Source organism: Lepisma saccharinum, chromosome 8 (assembly GCF_977018435.1).
Source record: "Lepisma saccharinum chromosome 8, izLepSacc3.1, whole genome shotgun sequence".
NCBI lineage: Eukaryota > Metazoa > Arthropoda > Insecta > Zygentoma > Lepismatidae > Lepisma > Lepisma saccharinum.
The window spans coordinates 68834777-68858726 of NC_139236.1; the positions used below are offsets into that span (position 1 = coordinate 68834777).

General features: G+C 38.6%; 1 protein-coding gene across 1 annotated transcript in view; it reads right to left on the reverse strand.

Annotated features, from left to right (window-relative positions):
* mino (glycerol-3-phosphate acyltransferase mino) overlaps window positions 1-22034 on the reverse strand; it is a 138843-nt gene extending 116809 nt beyond the window's left edge. The window contains exon 1 of the mRNA XM_083126825.1: window positions 21564-22034. The gene's annotated coding sequence lies outside the window, so the exon portion shown is untranslated. The remainder of the gene's footprint in view (window positions 1-21563) is intronic.
* Window positions 22035-23950: the final 1916 nt, after the last annotated feature.

The window sequence follows — 23950 nt, forward strand, 5'->3', positions numbered from 1 at the left end:
ATCTTCTATTAGACGGAAAATAATGAATTCTAACTATAGTGTAAAATGTAACTACTTTTATTTGCAGGTATTTAAAAGTATAAGTACAGTATACAAATTATAAAGTAAAATCTTTTACAAATTCACTATAATATTAATTGAACTCAAAACTTGATTATAAAGAACATTTTTAGTTTCACCCCCAGGGGGAAGAATAAATAAATTGAACGGCATTGGGAGTGTCACTATTCATCTCAGCGGCCCCGAAAGTTATTGATTCCACACTAATATCGGTCGTTTTCGATTATTTTTACATGTCACCCCCTTTCCTAGTCCCACCCCTAGGGGTGCCAGGCGTGTCTTACCCCCCACAGTATTTCTTTCCAGATTGTAAGTCACATGTGTACCAAGTTTGGTTGAAATTGCTCCAGGCGTTCGAGAGTTATGCCGGAACAAACATACATACATACATTTTTATATATATAGAAGATAACAGAAATAAAGTTCAGTTAGTATTCGAACAGAATAATTAAAGTAAAAAATGCCCTAGATCAAAAAAAATTGAGTGAAAAATACAGGAAGCATATTCTACTATTTAATCCACAGTTTTCAAAATTATAAAAAATTTAATTTTTAAGTGAGAGGTCACAAAACAAACGTTACGAGTAAATTTTTTCCGTAACTTTTAAAGCCTTTTCTTGAATGAGACGTGTAAAAGCTAATAACAAAATACAATAACTGTACATTTCAGAACACTAACTGTATCAAAAGAAAAAGAAAGGAGGAAAATAATTGTGTTGGATATTCACTCATCTGTTGGATCGAGTAGCAAGGTCTTCCCATTTATATAACAATAGTAATGAATTTCGAATAAAATGTGTATAATACTTATTGGAAACAACATTTACAACCATGGCAATTATTATTATTATTGTTATTATTTCAACTATTCACTTTCATCAATGGCCTGACCCCCCCTGCAAAAATTGCTGGCCGTGCCCATGTGGGCATGGAAGTTCTTTGTCAGTGTCCCTTCACCAATTCCATCATATCACAACTCATCCTTCATCTTCGAAATTAGCCAAAAGCGAAGTAAAATAAACCGAATCAATCAACCAATTCCCTCAATATATACTACTCAACTGCTTGTATGAGAAATTTTAATTTCTTTTGGTACAAATAACCCTTCAATCTTTCAGGTCAGTGTAAGGAATTCATAAAAAGCAATCTGATCACGAGAGCCCCGTCACAAGTAGCAGTAGTACATTGTGTTATCAGCTTGAACGCGCGATAGACGGGACAATTCAACCGGCATTGTGTATCACTTCGAAATGATTAAGGTCAATTGAGGGACCGCTCTGTTATTTGTGACGTCGCACACACTACATCAGTGCGACCAAAGAACGGACTACAACTGAAATTGCAATAAGAATTCAGACAAGCAGCAGGCAGGCCATTAAAAGGACCGCAGCCGTCTGGCATTTTGAGACCATCAGACACCTCCATCAATGTCGTTAGCATCAAAAGTTGAAACTTAAAGTTACAAACTGTAATAAGCATGTTAATAGTCCATTTTATGCGCAAATCGGGGCTAGGTCTGCAATTAGGAACAGAACGAGTGGAAAATGAAGCCTCCACGATGGCGTAGTGGTAAAGTTGTCGCCTTGTAATTAAGGGGCCATGGTGGAAGCATTTAGCACAGTGGTTCGGATCCCACTTTAAACTGTAGGTCCAGTCTCGATTAGCCTATCTGTGCATAACGTGTACTCCTGAAGTTTGCAACTTGCAGCCCGAGCTGGCACCACCTGGAAAGAAGGCCTTCCGTTCGGGTTTCCACTGAGATAAAATACTTTCGCGTTAGTCGCTGCGATGGATCAAACGATGTAACCAAGTTGCTTCCCGCCTCCAAATTTGTCGTCGTCAACTAATTTAAACCAAGTTTTACATTTCTCAACAAGCCAAACATAAACGAACTAACGCTCTCCATGGTTATGCCATAATATATTTATTAATATTAAATTTCAAGGGCATATATATAGTTAAAAAAAATTAAAGCTATTTACAAGCAAAATTACTGGGCTGATGCCTCAGGAAGGTTGAGACTGGTCTATATTATATACAGTGGAACCTTGGTAACTCTAACTTGAGGGAAACAAGAAAAAAATCGAGGTATCAAGGATTTCGACTTACCAAGGTTCGAGTTATTGAGGGCCAAAATCGCCGACTTCGAATTATGGAGGTCTAAACACATTAACAATGATGGTTACATACACGGCAGGGTGGGGGAGTTCAAGTCCCGATACGATTGTTGATCACCTGACATTGTACGTACGCACCCTATACTTCGACTTATTGAGATCCGTGCCATTAAACTTCGAGCAATAGAGGTGATTAGAATTTAACTTCGACTCATAGAGGTTTACTCTACCTTCGAGTTATTAAGCTCGAACGACACCCCATACACAGTACAAAAATTCGTCTTATCAAGGTTTTATTGTTGAGGTAAAATTAGTATTGGGTGTTATGTACAGTTCAAGGGGATTACAAGCAAGGAATTCGAGATGTTGAGGTTCGAGCCTCAAGACTAGGACCTGCCCTCGGAGAACGAGACTCATTTATAATTCGAGAGTAGTCTCGTCTCGATACCTCCCTCCATTGTATTCAAAGGGCCCCGGGACCGATACCCGGTGGAGGCACTTCATGATTTGGATTGCACTTTAAACTATAGGTCCAGTCCCAATTATCCTATCTGTGCTTAAAGTGAACGTAAAAACATTTTTAAGAAACTCTCGTTTCGATGCAATCCCTACTTACGTTTCCAGCATGAATTAGAGGAATTAAATCAAAGACAAGTCAAGAACGTAAGGAGTACTGGATGCTGTAAGCGCAGCTCCAACAATCAGTGCGATGCATAGGCGTAGCTAGAACTTTATATTTGGGTGTGCACAAAGAAAAGAAATGAGGTCTTGTACCTTTTTAATAGCATATTTTGCAACACAATCACTTGGCTCTTTAACTGCACTGATGTTTGTAAAGGAATATAAATTCACTAAATGGCAGTGTTAAAATTTCTGAATATATGTAGTAGAAAAAATCAAATTGCATAGAAATTACACACACACAAAATGTTCATACATGTTACAAACAAATACATCAAAATACACGTCATCTATAACAAGAGACGTCTGTCAAAAGGTACAATGGTCTTAAACTCATCAATAACTTCATTTACATCAATAGACAAAGCTTTTTCCTGTTCCACAAATAGCAAGAGCAGGGCTTCCAATCTATCCTGCTTCTGAGTTGCTCTAACTTGTGTAAGCTTGGAGAAAGCTCTCTCACACGTGCAACTTGTGACAGGTATAGAAGAAAGGCTCTGCAGTACAGAGTAGACTGCAGTAAATATCTTCTTTCTCCAATGACACAAAAAAATCGAAAATCTATAGACACTCGTTTCATCAGCGATAATGCACACGTTTGTACCAAGTAATGACATTTTCAACTTCTTACAAACTGCCGCTTATTTTATATTTTATTGAAATATCTTTCTATAATTCTCTTTTATGAAGCAGTCCATTAGGGTGTGCCTAGGCACACCCGGCACACCCCATAGCTACACCTATGGTGCGATGCATCTGGAAGCACAGACAACTCGATTAATTTGCGACGTAACTACACGGGAGGAGTTGAAAAGTCGGTGGAACTGTAGAAGCCACGCGTGAGAATTTTTTTCATCCTGTTTGCCTTGAAGGAATCCCGATAACACTGGGCAAGTTTCCCATCGCAATCAAACACTTCAAAATGCTGGACTTTTACGTAAGCAAAGAACAAGAGAATTATACATTTCGCACGGTGAATTACGTGCACAGAAAATTAACTTCCCATCAAAAGGCAAGGCCAGGTTGATTCATCCTCACCCCACACAAGGCTGGGTCTTCAAGATGAAGAAATAGTTTACTACTTTGCACAAGTGTAATGTGGAAGAGCATTGGGTGCAAAAAAACAGTGTGAAAATCATTAAATTATAATTAGAAATTGTATTTAAAAAATTCTGTAATGTGTAAAGTGATATTTTTTAGACCTACAAGATTCCATCTTTGCTTGGCAAATACAGTGATAGTGGTACGGACCCCACAACTTAACAGATAAGAAACTTCGATAATTAAATAGATTTTTATCAAATACCCAGTGTACATGTGACATTAATGGACACTTTAAATGTGACTGGCCCAGAAATGCAATCACGATGAGCTTCAGCAGTACTGCTTTTGTAATTACATTTGTTTCAGTTATTCAGCCAGGAACCCCTGCCGCAAGGTGGCTCTGTGTATTCGTATTATGATGATGTTACGTTGGCTTCTATCTCTGTAGGCTAATCGCGGCGATGAGGATGAATGACAAATTAAATGAAACTGATCACGTGGCATTGGTACTCACAGGGACATGCCCAAAACCAGGACTCGAGCCCGGAACTTTCGTTGGTGACAAGCTACTCTTAGTGTTGCCCATCGTCTCGTGTCTCGTCTCGAAAACGACACGGGACAAGCGTTTCAAAATTCGAGACGAGACGAGCCGGACCACCTGTCTCGTCTCGTTTTCGATACGAGACACGGGACAGGACGAGACGGCTCGTGAAAAGTCTCGTCTCGTCTCGAAAGTCTCGAAAAAAATACAAACAAAATAATTAATCCGTTGCGAATATTTATTTACTCGGAGTAAAGGATATTCTTTGGAAACCCAAATCAGTGTATATTATATAAAAAAGGCTATCTTATTTAGTTTTTATACTCTTCCGAAATCCAGTATTACTTCCATTTTTCAATGTATTCAAGCTTATTAATTTTAAGCTGTAATAGTGTACTCCAGATAGAAGTACTTTGCTAAAATACCGATTCAGATATCTATCTGTTTAAAAATATTGTGAGAGAAAAGTATTCTCGATAATTTCTTTGAATGGAAAATTTATGAAAAATATTGTAAACCTTTACGAAAATTGCAGGCTTTCTTTGCTTTTCCATAGTAACGAAATTTATTATTTGTTTATCCTTAAAACAGCTTAAATATATTTAACGCCTTTAAAATAAAAACTACTGCTGTAACGCGCAGGGCGGTATTTGTACGGGGGATGGGGGATTTCCACCCTCTGGGTACTTGTATCCCCCCTCTGCTTGATAAATTTTATCAATGGGGGGAAATGTTATATGGCATAAAGTCATTATATCATGCTGTCCCTAGACAGTCAGTAGAATTTCCCCCCACTGGAAATTTCTTAAATACCGCAATGAACAGTTAAGTGAGACATACAATAGTTGTTATTTTCACAACACGATTATTCCCGTACAAGGAATAAGGAAGATTCCACATAAAATCGTGCCATCTAAGGAACGGATTTAAAGCATTTTTTGTAGTCTTCTCATGGACGGAAGTGATGTGATTTTTTACATGTAACCTCCCTTGCTAATTGTAATATTTCCCCATCCAAATACCCTCGTGGTCAGTAATCATTTTCTCTAGGCATCTCTCACCTTTTAACTTTTTATTAAGCATTCTGTCTGTTTAAACATGAAATTTCCCAGCGGAAGGAGAATTCCCTCCCTTAAAAATAATCGGCGAAACGGGAATTCCCCTTTCGCCGAAATGTTTGCTTGGATGGGAAATATGATATAATGAGCCTCTGGGTAATTGGCCGAAACGGGATTCGGCAAAAAGGGAAGACATGGAAACTTACATTGGAGCAAAAAAACACCTGAATTCTGTGAGGAAATGTAATCAATTTGTGGCATAACTTTCCTGGGTGATCGTTATCCTCTCCTGCTTGTCGCGGCGCTTCGGCACGAGAGATTGCATTTATTACTGTTGGTTCGTTCGCAAGCGAGACTTCTCGCTTTTCGCCTGTCCTGTCTTATTTGTCGCATAGGTCGGACCGAAGTAAGAAGTGACCAGACAAAAATAACAACCTATGTCAATTTCCGAACATAAGTAGCACTACCAGCTGACGGTCCTCGGTGGAATATCAACATCTAATTTCTAATTAATTTCTTGCGTCTGTTAATCATTCTCTTATTTCTCCATATTTGTGAATGTTCCAACATTTCTTCGATTCTTTAGCAAGCTCTTTCGAGTTATTTCTGTAAGATTCCCCCTCGCAAAACTTAATTCGCCACACGATGCCCGTAACGAATTTGCCCAGACTATACCCTCGTGTTGCAGGTATCTTTACTTGAAAAATCCTGAAATTTCTTTAACAACTGCTACCCCAAGGGCTTCCTTCCATTTATCCTTGCGTCAAACGATGTGGAGGTAGCCACTGCCATTGTTTAGTGTAGGTCCTCTTCCAGCCTTATTGGGGACAATCGTCATAAAATTCTCGCCAGCACAAACAGTTCATTCATTGCGACCCCTCTTCTCAAAATCAACAGCTCCATCCTCAGTACTGTTTGCAAACTCTAAAGATTTCGCACCAAAAACCTGGTAATAGGCTAATATAGTTAGATACTCTTCTTTGACGTAAAGAATCTATATTGCCTGAAGTCAAAGGAGCAAGAGGCAAGAGGCCTGCCACTTGGAAATGAACCCTCAGTAATAAATATAACCTTTAGAACCGAAGGGACATGACGGGCGGGGCGTGTCGCTCGCACTTAACCGTTTTCTAATCTAGTGCATCGTGTCGCCTCTGTCCGTTGGTAGCGCATGCGTGGGGAAAGCCTGCTTAGAGACTAAAGGAGCTTGTGTCGCTTGTCGCTTCGGTGCGAAACCCTTGTGTCGCTTGGGGATTCCACCGATCGAACGAAGACTTGCACGGCGTCTCATGCCGCCACGGTGTGCAATACTGCTGTTGATGGGCTAGTTCCGAAGCAGCATGTGTCGCGTGTCGCTTCGGTTTGAACTCTCCCTTACATGAAACCTTGCAACCGAAGCGACGCAACAAACTGTTCGGGGTCGATTGTCGCTTGCGTGTTTAACGAATTAGATAGTTTTCTGAATACCGTGCGTCATGTTGCATCGGACTGTGAATGATGCTTGCTAATAAATTGAAGTTGCCTGTGTCACGTGTGAACTACCATGTCGCTTGTCACTTCGTTCTGAACGCTCCCTCAAGGGAGCTTGCAGACCAAAGCGACACGCGACAGGCGAGAAGCGACAAGCAACCACATGGAAACGAACCCTCAGTAAATGTGACCTCCCGAACCGAAGTAACACAAGGTGTTCGTGTTCTTTATCGCTGAACCATAATATCGTTCATAGTGTAGACTCGGTCTGTTAGTTGGTAGTGCATACTATGGGGTGAATATTTGCCTATATACGGAAGGGGCCCGTGTTGATCGTAACTTCGGTGCGAACTCCCAGTGCGGCTTGTCGCCTGTCGCTTGTTGCTTCGGTCTGAAAACTCCCTTAGTGTACGATGGATAAAAGAGTTGATTGAAGGCAGAAAAACAAAAAAGTAGATTTCATTCTCTACCTATTGGTAATTAACAAACATTATATTAAATACTAGCTGATTTCCCGTCGTTGCTCGAGTATTTATTTATCCCAATCTTCTATTAAACAGGAAAAACATTGAATTCTAACTATAGTGCAAAATTAACTTGGAGTTGAACGGCATTGAGTGTCATTATTCATCTTAGCGACCCCGAAAACTATGGATTCCACACTAATATCGGTCGTTTTACATGTCACCCCCTTCCCATCCCTTCCCCTAGGGGTGCTTGAGGTGTCTTGGAGTTGAACGGCATTGGGAGTGCCGAAATCCATTGATTCCACACTAATATCGGTCTTTTTTTTCACTATTTTTACATGTCACCCCCTTCCCACCCCACCCCTAGGGGTGCCAGGGGTGTCTTGGAGTTGAACGGCATTGGGAGTGTCACTATTCATCTTAGCGACCCGAAAACTATGGATTCCACACTAATATCGGTTGTTTTCGATTATTTTTAAATGTCACCCCTTCCCACACCCGAACCTAGGGGTGTCTTACCCCACCTGTATTTCTTTCCAGAGTGTAGTTCATATGTGTACTAAGTTTGGTCATCGTGAATGTCACCATTTAGCTTAGCGACTCCAAAAACTATGGATTCGTCACTAATCTTGGTACTTTTTGACATTTTAATTTTCACCCCCTCTCAACCCCCATCCCGATAGGTGATGAACTTGGAGTTGAACGGCATTAGGAGTGTCGCTATTCACCTTAAAGACCCCAAAAACTATGGATTCCACACTAATATCGGTAGTTTTCGATTATTTTTATATGGCACCCCCTCCCCACCCCCAGCACCAGTGCTGTCTTACAATCACAGTATTTCTTTCGAGATTTCAAGTGATACCCGTACCAAGTTTGGTTGAAATCGCTCCAGGCGTTCGAGAGTTATGCCGGAACAAACACACACACCCATCCATTTATTTATTTATTAATGTCCTTATGGTTAACGAACCTTATTTATTCTCAATTGAGTGAACAAAATATTTTAAGGTTTTACCCACTTTCGGGAATAATATTTTGTGATGTCTTCCAGTTTTAACTTTTCTTGGCATAATATTCTGCATTACATTTACGAGACGAGACGGGACAGAACCCTTCGAGACGAGACAGACGTATATTTTCGAGACGAGACGGGACGAGACAGGCCAAAGTCTCGTCTCGTGGGCAACACTAGCTACTCTGTGTGAGGGGTGCCTAATTTTGAGACTTACCTCTGCACAGGAATCAAAAGTGTTTTCATCAGAGCAACAGTTCACAAAGAAATATATTTTCAATGTTGCTACCAACAATACTGTTCTCACTAGTACTGAAGTAACGTGTTGACCAATAGTGACGCACTGAGATTTCGTTTCTAAGTGGGTTTTTATTTGCGGTACGAATGTGCATCTTTTCTGCCTGCAAACTTGACTGTATTCCAGTTGTGCCTTTAAACTAACAAGTGATTAATAACAATTTTTTGTACATAAATACTTTTCGATTGTGTTTCGTCGGGGGGGGGGGGGGGATTTCGATGTCCAGGATAAATAATGGCGATGGTATTGACAAGATTTTGGAGTGGAAAGAATGTTTGTGAAGAACTGTAGAAGTATCAACCGGTACAGTCAACGGCAACGATAACAGTAGGCAAATTGTTCATCGCTATTTTCATTATTTTTTATTCTACAGCCTGTGTTGTTTAAAAGAATCGAGTTCTGTTGATTCAAAACTGGTGGTGGCCTCTACTTATTGACGTTTCTTCTATTTCAATTCATTGGCGCCCCCTAATTTCCACCTTGCCTTCCCTCTGCCATCTTTCTACCCTGGTCCTCCAACTTTCCACATTCAAAAAAAGATCATTCCTGTTTTAATGATGAAAAATGGTAGCCTTATTTTTAAAATACTTTCAATGTTACTGTGAAAGAACACGTTTGTTGTAGGTGTGTGTTTATTTAATTACTTACACAATGACATTCGGCGCCACGGGCAGTCAGTCACCCGGACCTTCAGCCGCACCTGGAAAACACACTGAATGAAAATGGTAAAGGGCAATTCGCCTGTTTCTTTTACCAGTCGGGGAATTTTGCCATGCAATTTCGAATTCGAATAACGAGGATAGGCCTTTTTCCTGTATCTTGTTAGTGTTCCATTCTCCCTAATCCTACATATTCGTAATATTTTTAAAATCGTTATTTACATGCAACATCAACTGACACACATCTACGACTATTTCCTTTGTGTTGCGACAGGAAATGTAATACTTCACATTCCCTGCAGGCAGAGAGCAGCACCAGTTATATCTCAATGTGCCCTCTATCGGGCAAATCCTTAACTAAATAATTGCAGGCAATGCAGTTGCGCTAGTGTTGTGCGATAAGGGATACCCTTGAGGGCTACAACTGAATGAGTGAGACCCAGCTGATCTTTTACTGCATTCGCATTCAGCAAACAAGACTAGGTGAAGTAAACGAGTCTGTATCCAGGTTGGTAGCCGGACAATTAGGATGGCAGATAATTGCGATGAACACAGAAGTGAAAGGGCGGGTGGACAATTGCGATGACATTCAAAATCTATCAAATTGAAGGGAGACTTAACACCTCGTACAATATTTCCTCTTACAGGAGAATTATGTGAAATACTGATATCTTTTAATAGAACACTGATTTTCCTCGCACTTTCTCCAGGCTTGAGATTGGCTGTACTTGTAAACGTACTTGCATTACAACCACTTTGGCGTGTTTAAAATTAGTGTTATTCCACACATCGTCAGGATAAGTAAGTATTTCCTCATTCTCGTATTTTTGTTATTACTTGTTGAGTTGGTATTTTAAGTCACTTTATGTACACAAAGTCATTGAATATTTAATGAAAAAGAGTTACTTATTATCTTCTCATCACAACAAACCTACAGTTTAATGTGGGATCCGAACCACTGTGTGCCTCCACAGGGTATCGAACCCGAGACCCCTTGATTACAAGGCGGCGACGCTACCACTGCGCCATCGGGGAGGCTTTTGTTATTACTTTTTTTTTATCTCTTGTCAGCACAGAAGAAAGCCCCAGTCAAACTTGGCTGGGAATTTGGTTCAATCAAGCTTTTGAACATGGGCTACAGCCAACAGATACCTTTTGAAGTCACCCGTTTCCTCTAGATTAAGTTCCATCCGCATGTACTTGATGTTGGTGTCTTCTGCGTGGCTCTTGAGGCAGGCCAGAACATCATGAATTTTTGGATGTGGTCTTCCAAGCCACGTATTTATTTTGTTGTTCCAACCTTCTACAGCATTATTAGTTCTGTGGCGTCTTTGGTTAGGTTAGGTTATGTCTTGATGGTCGCTATTGTCCTACCACTACTTTGTAAAATGACCTTCACCGTCAAAATCGTTGCAATTGTCCGTGATTTTGGATTCATCGCAATTGTCCTAGCAAGTCTCGCCTCATTAAAATAAATTATAATTCTACAAAACTTTTTAAAAAAAATGCGAACATAATTTGGGGGAAGAATATTCCGTTCATGATTATTCATAAGTGCTAGTTTGGACAGTTCTGAGCTAATACAGTATGTTTCTGACCAGTGACTTATCTCCCGCTGATGGGAAATTCTGGACAAACGCCTGTTTCTGACAACCACAGAATGAAATTCATTTTAGTCAAAAATTCTGTTCAATTACAGAGCAAATCTGAAATTCTACTGTTATTATATTAAAACAGCAGAAACAGAATGGAACCATTCAAAGAAAAGTATATTCCAATTGAAATGACATCAGCTTTCAACTATCATGTGGATTTTAAGATGATACATTTTCCAACAATTGCCACATTTACAATGGACTACATTGTTTCCATATACGAATCCCCAGTGCCCACTATTCTGCCTCGTGAAAAGAGCAATGTACAACAATAGAGCAACAATGGTCGCATTTATGCAAAGAAGTAAAATAAATCAAGCATTTATGCAAACAAGTAAAATAAACCAAACATTTACAGTTTCCTTACATCAACAAAATCTATGAACCTTATAAGTAAAATCAAATTTCAACATGATCTCCTTTTAACACAAATTCCTCCCAGCATATTGCAACACCGCACGATCCTAGATGAGTTAGATGAAAAATAGGGAGTTTCTTCGTATCTGGTGCATAAATCTTAATTAAAACACTAAACTCTGTGGCACACAACAGCTCTCTGAAGATCTAAGCCTGTCAAGCAGCTTTTTGTGGTCAGTGCATTGAGTTCAATCGCTATGATTTACTGATTTTCTACACTGGAGTCTGATGCTGTGGTGCTGGTGCCCTGATGCAAGACAATCTTATAAGAAGCATTCCTTCCATGTACGCTATTCGATAGAGGGCAGTGAACCCCCCTCACTTTCTGATAAGGTAGGGCTGTAAAGCAGAAAGGTGCGGGTCTGGGAGGAAAAGTCAAAAGCTACCCTCACTCATGGAACGTTATGTTGATTATGGATGCTATAGTGGTTGTTCTGGTTAGAATCTAGCTCAAATCAACAATGTTATTCGGATTGGTTACCTTGCAATATCAGGTTCAATATACAACAAATAAATTGGGTAAACCACTTAGACAAGTGGCAGAAGAAATACAAAGACAAATATGGGCCACTCAACCTGAAATCACCCAATTGAAAGACAAAAATTTGCTTCATAATACATGGATTTGCTTCCATTTTTTTTCCTGATATATACTTGGTCTATTATGACAAATATGACAAGATTTGTCCAACAAATATATTGAAAGTTACAAATTCCAGAAATTTGGTGGATGAACGAACACACCATGTGACACAAAACATGACACAAAATATCTCGGAAACTATGTGGAGTATTGTGATGATTTAAGTATTGTTGGAGAGGACAATCCTAACAGAAAATAACTGTGTTACCAAGTGCTATTACTTGCTCAGAAAGTAGAAAAATCTTTAAAGAAAATAATTTGTTGTGATGAAAAAGACACTCAAATTCAGGTAATTGTTTGATAGGGATTCCCAGGTTTTACCACAATGAAAATTGATATGCAGCATAATCAATACATGTCAAATATAATATTAAAAAATCAGAAAGGTACTTTTTCATACTCAAAATTTCACAGGTTTCAGTATTGGGTGTAAGAACCAATGCTTTCACTTGCATACAGCTATATTTTTGACAAATGGCCCTAAAACACTCACAAAGTACCACTAATATAAGTACACATAATATTGTTAGAAAACTATATATATAAAAATGTATGTATGTGTGTATGTTTGTTCCGGCATAACTCTCGAACGCCTCGAGCGATTTCAACCAAACTTGGTACACATATCACTTACAATCTGGAAAGAAATACTGTGGGGGTAAGACACCTGTTAAGTACCCAATAGGACCAAGTAACGTAAATAGTTTGCCAAAGAGGAATATAGATGGCAGCACCAGGTGTGCAAGACTAAGAATTAGCATAATATATGTGAATAATCTTATAAATAAGAACAAAGCAAATTGGAAAGATGAAAAACAATAGAGAAATAAATATATATATATATATATATATTCGATAAATCAAATCAGTGTCATATGTAAGTTAACACGAAAATTAAAGAAGTCAAATCACTGATACAAGTTTGTGTCTTTGAACAGATATTGCATCTGTCTGATTGATTTACCATTCCCATAGCGGAAATTTTGTTTACCCCAGTGCCGGCGCGTTCCAATCGACGCCCCACAGCACTTTTGGTTGCACGTTTCAACCGTAGTACCTACTTGGATGTGCGTGTCAGTCGTTTGGCACCAAGTATACACTCTGCTGTACCCAGTTAGTGTTGGCACGTTTCAATCGCAGGCGCAAGGGAGGAGATTAGTATATTTCCCAAAGCTGGAAAAAGAATATATGAATTCATAAATCGTCAAAAAGCTGAAATAGAAGGAAATCCAGATCCAGAACATCCATTAAGAAGGAAGTCCAGATCCAGATATGTCCATTAAGAAGGAAGTCCAGATCCAGAGCATCCATTAAGAAGGAAGTCCAGATCCAGATCTGTCCATTAAGAAGGAAGTCCAGATCCAGATCTGTCCATTAAGAAGGAAGCTCACGTAGGAAATTCAGATAGAAGAAAAGAAATAATAAAAAACACATTGAGATAAAACTTGACTGTAGATGAGAATTATAGAGAAAAGTAGCTCATCATGTAAATATTATATTTCCATGTATCCTTGTTTATATAATATATTCGATTAAACGTCTTCATTGGAAGGCATCCTGTCTGGTTTCGTTGTCTGCAAAGAACCCTACCCTGTAGATAAGCTAGCTGAGGTTTATGATTAAGATTTATGCTCCTTGCACCAAATAGAGGTAGCACACCCCTGGCACCCCTAGGGGTGGGGATGGTAAGAGGTGACATGTAAAAATAATCTAAAAACAACCGATATTAGAGTGGAATCCATAGTTTTCGGGGTTGCTAAGATCAATAGTGACACTCCCAAGTCCGTTCAACTCCAAGTACATCACCTATCGGGATGTGGGGTGAAAAATAAAATGTCAAAAATAACCTAGATTAGTGTTGAATCCATAGTTTTCGGAGTCGCTAAGCTAATTGGTGACATTCACGATGACCAAACTTGGTACACATATGACTTACAATTTGGAAAGAAATACTGGAGTTAAGACACCCCTAGGGGTGTGGGTCGGAAGAGGTGCCATTGAAAATTAATTCAATTAGTTCAATTTATTCATTCTTGCTCCTGGACGTGAAACTAAAAATGTTGTTTATAATCAAGTTTTGAGTTAAATTAATATTACAGTTAATTTGAAAAAGATTTTACTTTATAATTTATATACTGTACTTATACTTTTAAATACCTGTAAATAAAATTAGCTGTCTAATAGAAGATTGGGATAAATAAATACCCAGGCAACGCCGGGTAATCAGCTAGTATTGTTAGAAATGTTGAAGCATTACTATGATCTTTATCCACTTTTAGTTCACAGAAATTGTACTAAGACTAGAGTTTTTGTCCATAATGAACATGGGTCAGTCTGTACAGAATGGTCCAGCAGTGGTTTCTTGGCCATTTTTAAAATGTTCATATTTGTGTTGGTCTAACCCCTATGCAGGGTCAGTTGAAAGCAGGCATTATTTTTCTAAAACTTGATTGTTTAAAAATGGTCACCATTTTTTGGCCTTGCCTTTGCAGACAGTTGCGATAATTATGACAACTCAGCTAAGAAAAATGATAGAAAGCTGTGGTAAACAACATTGATTTCAGTACAATTCAAGCTTTATATTATGTTCGATGCCTTTTTCACCACCTCTAATGAAAATGGCTGCAATTGAAGGTCAAAATTGATATTCAATTTTGAACAAAAATCAAAGTTAAATTTTTCCAAAATTTGAGCCCCTATAACTCTGATGGGGAATAGAAATTTGATATTTACAGCGCAAAGTGTACTCTGAGAAGTACCTGTACAAAAAATTCGAGATTAATATTCATTGGATAAAAAAGTTACAACAGGGTTCGTCAAAATCCTTCATATTTATATTATTAGTTACAAAGAAATATTTACTTTTTAATAAACTATAATGTATAATTATTGTAACTACCACGTCCCTAGACTTACATTATATCATTCAAAATGTCGATGTTATGCACCTTGGAAAGTAAGCAATGCACCTACATCTGTGCGGTATTTCTAGTTGTGAAAAAGAGAAAGGAATCCTCTCTTCAATTCTACAAGTTGCATGCTTTAATACTTAAAGGAATCTTATGAGAAAATTAATGCAAAAATAAACAAAATTCCTTTATTTTTTAAATGACTTTATATGGGGGGGAAAAATCCTAACAGATCAATTTTGGCCTTCAATTGCAGCCATTTTAATTAGAGATGGTGAAGAAACACACAGAACATAAAATAAAGCTTGAAATGTACTGAAAACGATGTTGTTTACCACAGCTTTCTATCATTTTTCTTAGCCAAACTGTCATAATTATTGCAACTGTCTGCAAAGGCCAAAAAAATGCCTGAAGTCAAGAAACAAAAGATGGCGACCATTTTTAAACAGTCAAGTTTTAGAAAAATAATACCTGTATTGAACATTGAACTGCCCCTGCATAGGGATTAGAACAACAAAAATGTGAACATTTTAAAAATGGTCAAGCAACCAGTGTTAGACCATTCGGTACGGACTGACCCATGTGCATTATGGACAAAAAATCTGGTGTTAGTACAATTTCTGTAAATTAAAAGTGGATAAAGATCATAGTAATGCTTCTCCCACTTATTCAACATTTCTAACAATATCATGTGTACTCATATTAGTGGTGATTTGGGAGTGTTTTAGGGCAATTTTCAAAATTTTAGCTGTATGCCAGTAGAAGCATTGGTTCATACACCCTATTCTGAAACCGGTGATATTTTTACTATGAAAAATATTACCCTTCTGATTTTTTAATATTATATTTGACATGTATTGAATATGGTGTGTAATAATTTTCATTGTGGTAAATCCTGCGATTCCCTTTCAAACAATTACCCAAAGTTAATTGTTTTTTTTTTTCATCACAACAAATTACTTTCTTTAAAGATTTTTCTACTTTCTGAGCTAGTAATAGTGGTACCACAATTATTTTCTCTTAGGACTGTCCTTCTCCTCTCCAACAATACCTAAATCATCACAATATTCCACATAGTTTCAGAGATATGACATGTTTTGTGTCACATGGTGCATTCGTTCGTCTATCCAATTTTTGAAAATGTTCAAAAATCTGTAACTTTCAACATATTTGTTGGACAATCCTAATATTACATATTTGTCATAATAGACCAAGTATCTATCAGGCAAAAAAAATGGAAGCAAATCCATGATTATGAAGCAACCTGCTCTGGGTAATTTTACGTAGAAAAATGACCCATACATGTAATAGAATAGAAACGATCAGTTCTTACTTAGCCTACTTATAGTGTAATATAATTCCTACAATGTCAAATGCCCTATTAGCATAACAGCAGTGCAAAAGGGGAAAATATCACAACAAAGCAAACCAGAACAGGGAAAAAAGGGCACAAATAACAAAACTAAAAGGCAGAGCAACCTCAACAAAAATGCTATACCGCCATGATTACTCCTGTCCTGTCAGACAACTCGAAGCTGGACAAACAGAGATGGCTGTCCGAGGAGCTCAATGTCCCATACTCTGGAAAAGGATTCAACAACATAGAAATGTTGGTCAACAGAGGCTATAACAAGACAAAACTACTAGCCCCATCTAGTTCGCTGGACTCTTTAACTATCTTTGCATCGAAGAGACTAGTTGGTTGCATGGTGCAACACGGTCGTCTAGTTCGTTGATTTGGAGTAAGGTAGTGCATTAGGTGTCTGCACTACCTTCCGGACCGGTGTATGTATGGTCATGCGGTGCGTGCTAACTAATCAAATGACCGTTTAAAGCAGCAGACAGGCATTTGTTGAATCTTCTGAACTTGAACACCCCTTTCCGTCTAGTTGGTTGAAAGTAATTTCCTTGCACCACTCTGACACTGGATACACCTGCACTGCACCGAGTGTCAAAAAGTGCAGCCAACTAGATGGGGCTACTATTTGGTTCCAACTGCCGAATGGCAATGGCAGAGTACAGCAGGAGCTCTTGCTCAGGATCCTTGAGAAGCTGCAGGGACAACATTTTCTAAGCAAACTGAGGTTTGTATGCCTGTAAGCCTGCAATATGCATTCCACTGCCCCAGTAGAAACCATTTAGCTTGGTGCATGAGACATGGTACTTGGACAGAGAAACAATGGAGCTGTGCTCTCTTTACAGACGAGTTCATGTTTAGTTTGGAAAATTGATTCACTCTGTATCTCCACCTGGAGAGAACTCTGCAATCAGTACAATCCTGCCAGCATCATGTAAATAGACCATTATGGAGGTGGTGGTGTCATAGAATGGGGTGGCATCATATTGACACACACATGTATCCAAGCTTTGAACTTGATCTTGTTTTCAGTCCACTTTATGCACACACAGGCTAATCGGTACTGGACTTCTGAGTTCAAAGTGGGATTCGAACAAATATGTGCTTAAACAAGGTATCAAATCCACAACTCCTTGATCACAAGGCAACAATGTTAACAATACGCTGTCCGAAGATCATTCTGCAACAATATGTTTAACTGTTCAGGGATGAAGTGTAGTCAGGATTCCTGTTTATGGATGACAACACATGCCCACATACATCTGCCAGTGTAGATGAATACCTGAACATAGAAGATATGAGGGGCTTGGAAAAACTAGTTGGTTTCCCAGATTAAAACCCTATTAAACATATGTGGGATTAGAGTTGGAAGAGGTTGAAAAAAAAACGGCTTTTTTGGGAAAAAAAACCTGGGGTTTTTCCGTGGCTTTTTTGGTTGGGCTTTTTTCACAAAAAGTGTCTCAAATCAATGGAAATACAGGAGTTGTCAGTATCTTTCCTGTTCCATGGTTTTCGTTTATCTTCCTACTGTAAAATAGACACTCATTTCTAAATATAAAATACAATTTACAATATGAAATTCGTAGCTAGACATAAACAGTGTTTTCAAGAAAGCTGGTTTTTTGAATGGGCGGTTCTTTCCGAGTGTTATCTTCATATTTCGGTAGGCTTATGTAGTATAAACAGATTCACATAACTAGAGTAGTTTTGTATGTGTTTTTAATAGAACCTAATAGTATGATATGATTTTCAATGTTTGAAATTTGTTATACAAACAAGTACATGAAGCAAAAAAGAAAATACTGCTCTACCTTTTGAAAATCTAGTATCAAATCCCTTTACATTAAATTTTGTTGGCTTTCCGGTACATCATATATAATTTCGTTAAATGGCTGCTAAACCTGGTCACGGAGTAACTAGTGATATATTTTGGCTGCTTGTTGCAGTGGTTCTCAACCTTTGACACCCCAATCCAATAAATTTATTTCTTACATGTCGATGCCCTGATCCCAACAATTTCACTCATAAATACATTTCTGATCGTTAAAGTTTATATGGAAATTAATATGCAACCTTAATTAATATCAAGTATGGCATAATCATAGTTCAATTATGTATAGACTTGCTGTGAAATATAAAATTAGATTTAAAGAAATAGTCATCAACCCCTGGGTGCAACGGATCGTTTGCGATGCGGCAGTTGAAAAACACTGGCACTAATACTGAAGTAGAAGCAAATAAGATGACGCAAATGGCGAAAAATAATCTATTAAAGATATGTGGACTGAACTCACAGTTTGAAATGAGATCCAAAGCACTCTGCCTTCACAGAGGATTCAACCTGAGACCTCTTCTTATTACAAGGCAATAGCATTACTTTATTCCACTCGAGCGGGTCATTCATTATTATAAAAGGAACCTTCTATCAAAAAGCCAGCCTTTTTCCATCAACAGTACTTACAATTTGTTCTATTGTAATTTACAGGCTAAATTAGATCTTAATCTCTGATGAAGAAGCTAACACTCTTGTTAAGTATGGAGAACATTCAAAACGAAGCAACACATGACAGTGGAGTGTGTCACATTGAAGTGACAAGGTCCCCTTCAGTCTAAGCAAACATCCACCACGCATGCACAAACAAGAGCAAGGCTACATGATGGGTGCAAATGAAGGAGCTTTCAGACTGAAGTTACAAATGAGAAGCGACACAGTCTCCTTCAGTATAAAGCAAAACATTCACTGTGCATGCAAGAATAACAGACCGAAGCAGCACGAATAGAGTTCCAAGCCAGTGTCTGGTGTGCGTGCCAGATAATACGTGACCTAAAGTTTAAGTGGGAAAAAGCAGAAAATAATACACAATTGCTTATAGAAAAGGTACCTCAAAGCCATAAAAATCTTTCGTCGACAAGGATGACCCATTACTTACATTGACGAGACTTATTTTCACAGCTTGACAACAAAGAAAGAAGCTTGGGTGGAAGGAACCGCGGCTGCCGTCAAACCACCGGTGTCTAAAGGGCTACATGTAATTGTTGTACATGCTGGCGGCGAAGAGGGTTTTGTTCCAGGTGCACTGTTAATGTTCAAATCTAGAAAATCTTTTGGCGATTTCCACCATGATACGAATGCCCAAAATTTTGAGAAGTGGCTACGAGAGAAGTTGATTCCAAATAGTGTGGTTATTGTTGACAACGCCTCATACCATAACATACAAATAAATCCTGCACCTTCTTCCTCTTCCTGAAAAGATACTATGATTCAGTGGCTCGTTCAAAACAACACCCGCTTTGATGCACACATGTTCAAACCAGAATTGTATTCACTGCTGAAAATAAACAAACCCCGTTTGAAGATGTTCAAAATTGATTCCATCTTAGCACCCGGGTTCGATCCCTGGTCAGTTCAAGTCTGAAACTTTTCTAACATTGGAAGCAGCCCTGGTGCCCAACCAGCGTCGAATGACATGGGTACCTGGGGAAACCCTGGGGGGGGTAAAAGTGGTCAGGGGCGTGATGCTGATCACATCACCCCCACTCACGACCAGATCAAGAAAGTGTGGGGCGTTACCTTCACACCCCCTATACGCCTTTATGACGTGGTGCTAAGCACAGGGAAGCACTTTACCTTTTTTTTACCTTAGCAGAACACGGTCATTCTGTTGTACGTTTAGCGCCATCCCACCCAGATCTTCTTGCTTACTTTCCTTGTGTTCTCGTTCTGCGTAGACAGTTTTGAGTGGAAGAAAAGGCTTTGTACGGCCTTAACTCCGCCATTTAAAACAAGGCATTAATAAATAATAAATAAATAAATAAACCCTGCTTCTGTGTGTCCCTCCCCTAGGTATGGGTTGGGCGTGAGGCCGCGAGGAGTTTCTTGTCTTGCCTATTCTACTGTAACCTAACCACAAAAGCATATATTGAACAAAATCTTAAATAATCGCTAAAACTCTGTAGTATGTGTTAACAGACTTAAATCGAAATCGAACCATGTAAAAATTGCATTCGTAGCATGATGAAATCGCAATAAACAAACGGAACTTGGACCTTTTGTAGTTATATCACTCTGCCTCTGTATCATGTGTATGTAATAGTGTATAGAATTAATCTGATGCAGCACACACATGCATAATGCCGAGATAATTATGCAGAATACGGAATTTGGACCATCAAGGCTACAGTTAATTCAGCTTTGACCTAGTCTGTGACATGAATATTATGTCCCAATATACAATTGTCCACCCTCAAATATTTGGATGTTCTTTTCGTTGGTTTTTTTATGTAAAAAGCTGCTAGCCTGAAGGGATCTTATAACTACAACATGTAGATATGTTATCAAACTTTTCACAAACCCCTGTGGTTAGTACCATGCCATGAAGGCGTATAGGGGTGTGGGGGTAACGCCCCTTCCTTTCTTGATCCGGTCGTGAGTGGGGGTGATGTGATCAGCACCATGCCCCTGACCGCCTTTACCCCCCCCCCCAGGTTTCCCCCAGGTACCCATGTTATTCGATGCTGGGTGGGCGCCGGGGCCGCTTCCATGACGTTCGGTATATCCGAGACACATTTCTTAATTTTTACAGAAGAAACTACTTACGGAAATGAGTTTCTCTAAGGTTTCCAACGTTTCGTTGAGGTATTTTCTTTCATCGTGGAATCTATTTGACCGGCAAATCATTTATTTTTAAGAGAAATATATCACCGACGCACAAGTGCCATTGCTTTCGCTATGTGAACCAGATGCTGCATACCTTTGATGACGCAACCCCGTCACTGTTTCCAACTTTTTTTTTTTTAACTATGCTTGCCTAACCTAAACTTATTTGAAATTGTTCGTAGGGCTATCCCTCAGCTATCCGTGCATAATGTCCAATTTGCACAAGTGACGAACACGATAGTAGGTATTTTTCTGTGAAGAAGGTTGGAAACACTGCATACCTACAACTTAGTCAACCTGTGCACGCCATATTGTGTGTTACGGAAGCGAAAAAAAGAATAACAAAAACTACTCTCTATGTGAAAAATTGTGTTTGTTTTCGTGTAAAAAGCATAATGGCACCTTGAACTATGTTCCACAATACACAATTGGTAAGTACGAACCATGCGAAACACAAAACATCAGATTTTAATGTGTCTCCGATATAACAAACTGTTATGTACTATAATGTATCTTACCTTTCTATAACTTGACCTGATGGATATAGTTTCTCTTCAAGTCACAATATTCCGGGCACAGTTAACTTCAATTAAACTGACGAAATCATGTGGGGAAAAAAAGTCAAATATACCAAAACAACAGTCTACACATTGAACAATAAGAACATCCTAATATATGTCAATATTTGCAGAAATGTTACACAAGAATATTTACGCGTCCATTTAACAAATCAAACTTCACGTGTTGCACACAGATACGAAACGAAAACCCCAGACTTAAAACAGATCTCTAGACTTCAGTACAATCGAGCACATGACGTTAAAAATGAGAATTTCCACATGTTGAGCATTGTCAACACACTGAAAAACACAAATTTATGCTTATACAGAGGAAAAAATCTACAATGAAGCGTGGTTTGATATCACCTTTGTGTTCTAAATCTCATGTTGAAATATAATGTAAAAAATAATAGCATAGGTCTAAAACAGTTCCACGATTACATACAAAATGCGTTGCTTGTTTGTGCTGAAGATAGCTCCACGTTCAGACACAGATTATTCTAAAAAACTATATCGTAGTGAAAATGATAAAATAATTGCTTTCTTCTGTTCGTCGTTCTTTTTGCCTTTTCAATTCACGTGTCCGTAAGAAAGTTACAAGACCGTACTTGAAGCGAATATACTTCAAAAATGGTCTCGCAGTTCAGTCTCGAAGTCTTGGAATGGAAGCGAAAATCTTTTGAATTGCGCTTCGACTACAGCTATGCTACAGCGCCTATTTCGTCCACGAACACATTGTTGTCCCCGCATTATATATTTGTTTTTCACAATATATATCACATAGCATTTTTAAAAGTTGTTATATTTACATTTCCACACAATAGAAGAACTACAACCATAGAAAAGTTAGGTAATAGAAGTGGAAGCTACATTTAAACCTCGCTGCGCTTTGAAATTGCATTTCCATCGGTGGCCAGTAGATGGCGCGGCCGTCTTCTTTTGCTGCTCGCAGTAAATAGGGGGGGAGATTCATTGTCCCACTGGAGTGTCCTTCACCACAGAAAGGACAGGGGTGGGTTGTGAAACAGGTTTTCTGAAAACGAGAGGGGAATATATGTCTTTTTCTGATTTCATGCAGTTCGTGAATTTACGGAATGAGGACTTTGCCAGGCAGCTACATACCCTACCAGGGCGCGAAATCATTGAAGATTGATTTTTTTTGGGGGGGGAGGCAAGAAGACTGTGGTCTACACAGACATACACAAACTATACATATATATTATGTATGTGCATGAAACTTTTCAAATTTTTTACCAAGCAACTGAGAAGAAAGAGCCTATATGATTAATATTTATAATGTTATTAAATATAAAAGTAAATTACTAAACATGTAAAAATACATTAGTATTTAATACATATAAGGGAATTTATTTGATATTTTTTATGTATCAGATATTTATAACTGCCTTCTCGATTGCGCCGTGAATACGTTTTCGCCTTGCAATCAAGGAGTCCCGGGTTCGATACCTGGTGGAGGCACATAGTGGTTCGGATCCCACTTTAAACTATCGTTTGATTGACTTGTTATTGATTTTTAGTTTTGGTTATTATGTATAGGTTTTCTACCTACCTGTGGGTGATCGCGGCGATAGGGTTGAAATAAAACATTATCTCTTATGCCTTTAGAATCGGTTTGGATGGAAGGGGGAAGGGTGCGTGGTATTCGCATTAACACAAGGTTAGTCGAGCAACTGTGCAGAATAAGGTTGACTAACAATGGCAGTGAGCCTAAAGTATCCAAAGTAAACATATATTGCTTAAATATGTCTGCATTATACAGTGACTCAACTACAGGGGGGACAGGGGCTAATGCGAGCAATTACCCCTTCGATTTCAAATTTTATGCAAATAAAAATTCAATTTGTAAAATTTTCTTGCTTGTTTCGCTCGCATTATCTGCTATTCTTGTTTTCATCAAGTTCAGAGGTGCGGCGGGAGCCAGCCATTGGGCACGAATGATCTAAAAAAAAGTTGTAAAAGAGAGAATGCCATTGCGTCCAGGGAAATTAATTGCGCACTAATAAATCAATATTGTTTCCAATTGCACAAATTTGATCTAAAAATTTTTGAGGTATCTATCTGCATTTTTCCGGACCTTCTCATCGGACTAAAATGTATGATATAAAGTAATCCCCTCACATTAGCCTTCTAATACTAATAGTAACTAATGTATTCAACAAAGTGCTCATTTCTGTTGTGGGGGTTGAACTGGACCTCTAGATTTCCAGTGTTAACCCAGCATCACAAGTTCAATTGAAATCTAGTAGAAGGAAATATGGCGGAACTCCAACCTTGAAAGACGGGTAATAGGGCGGTGATGGGACTTCATTCACTGAAAATTCGTC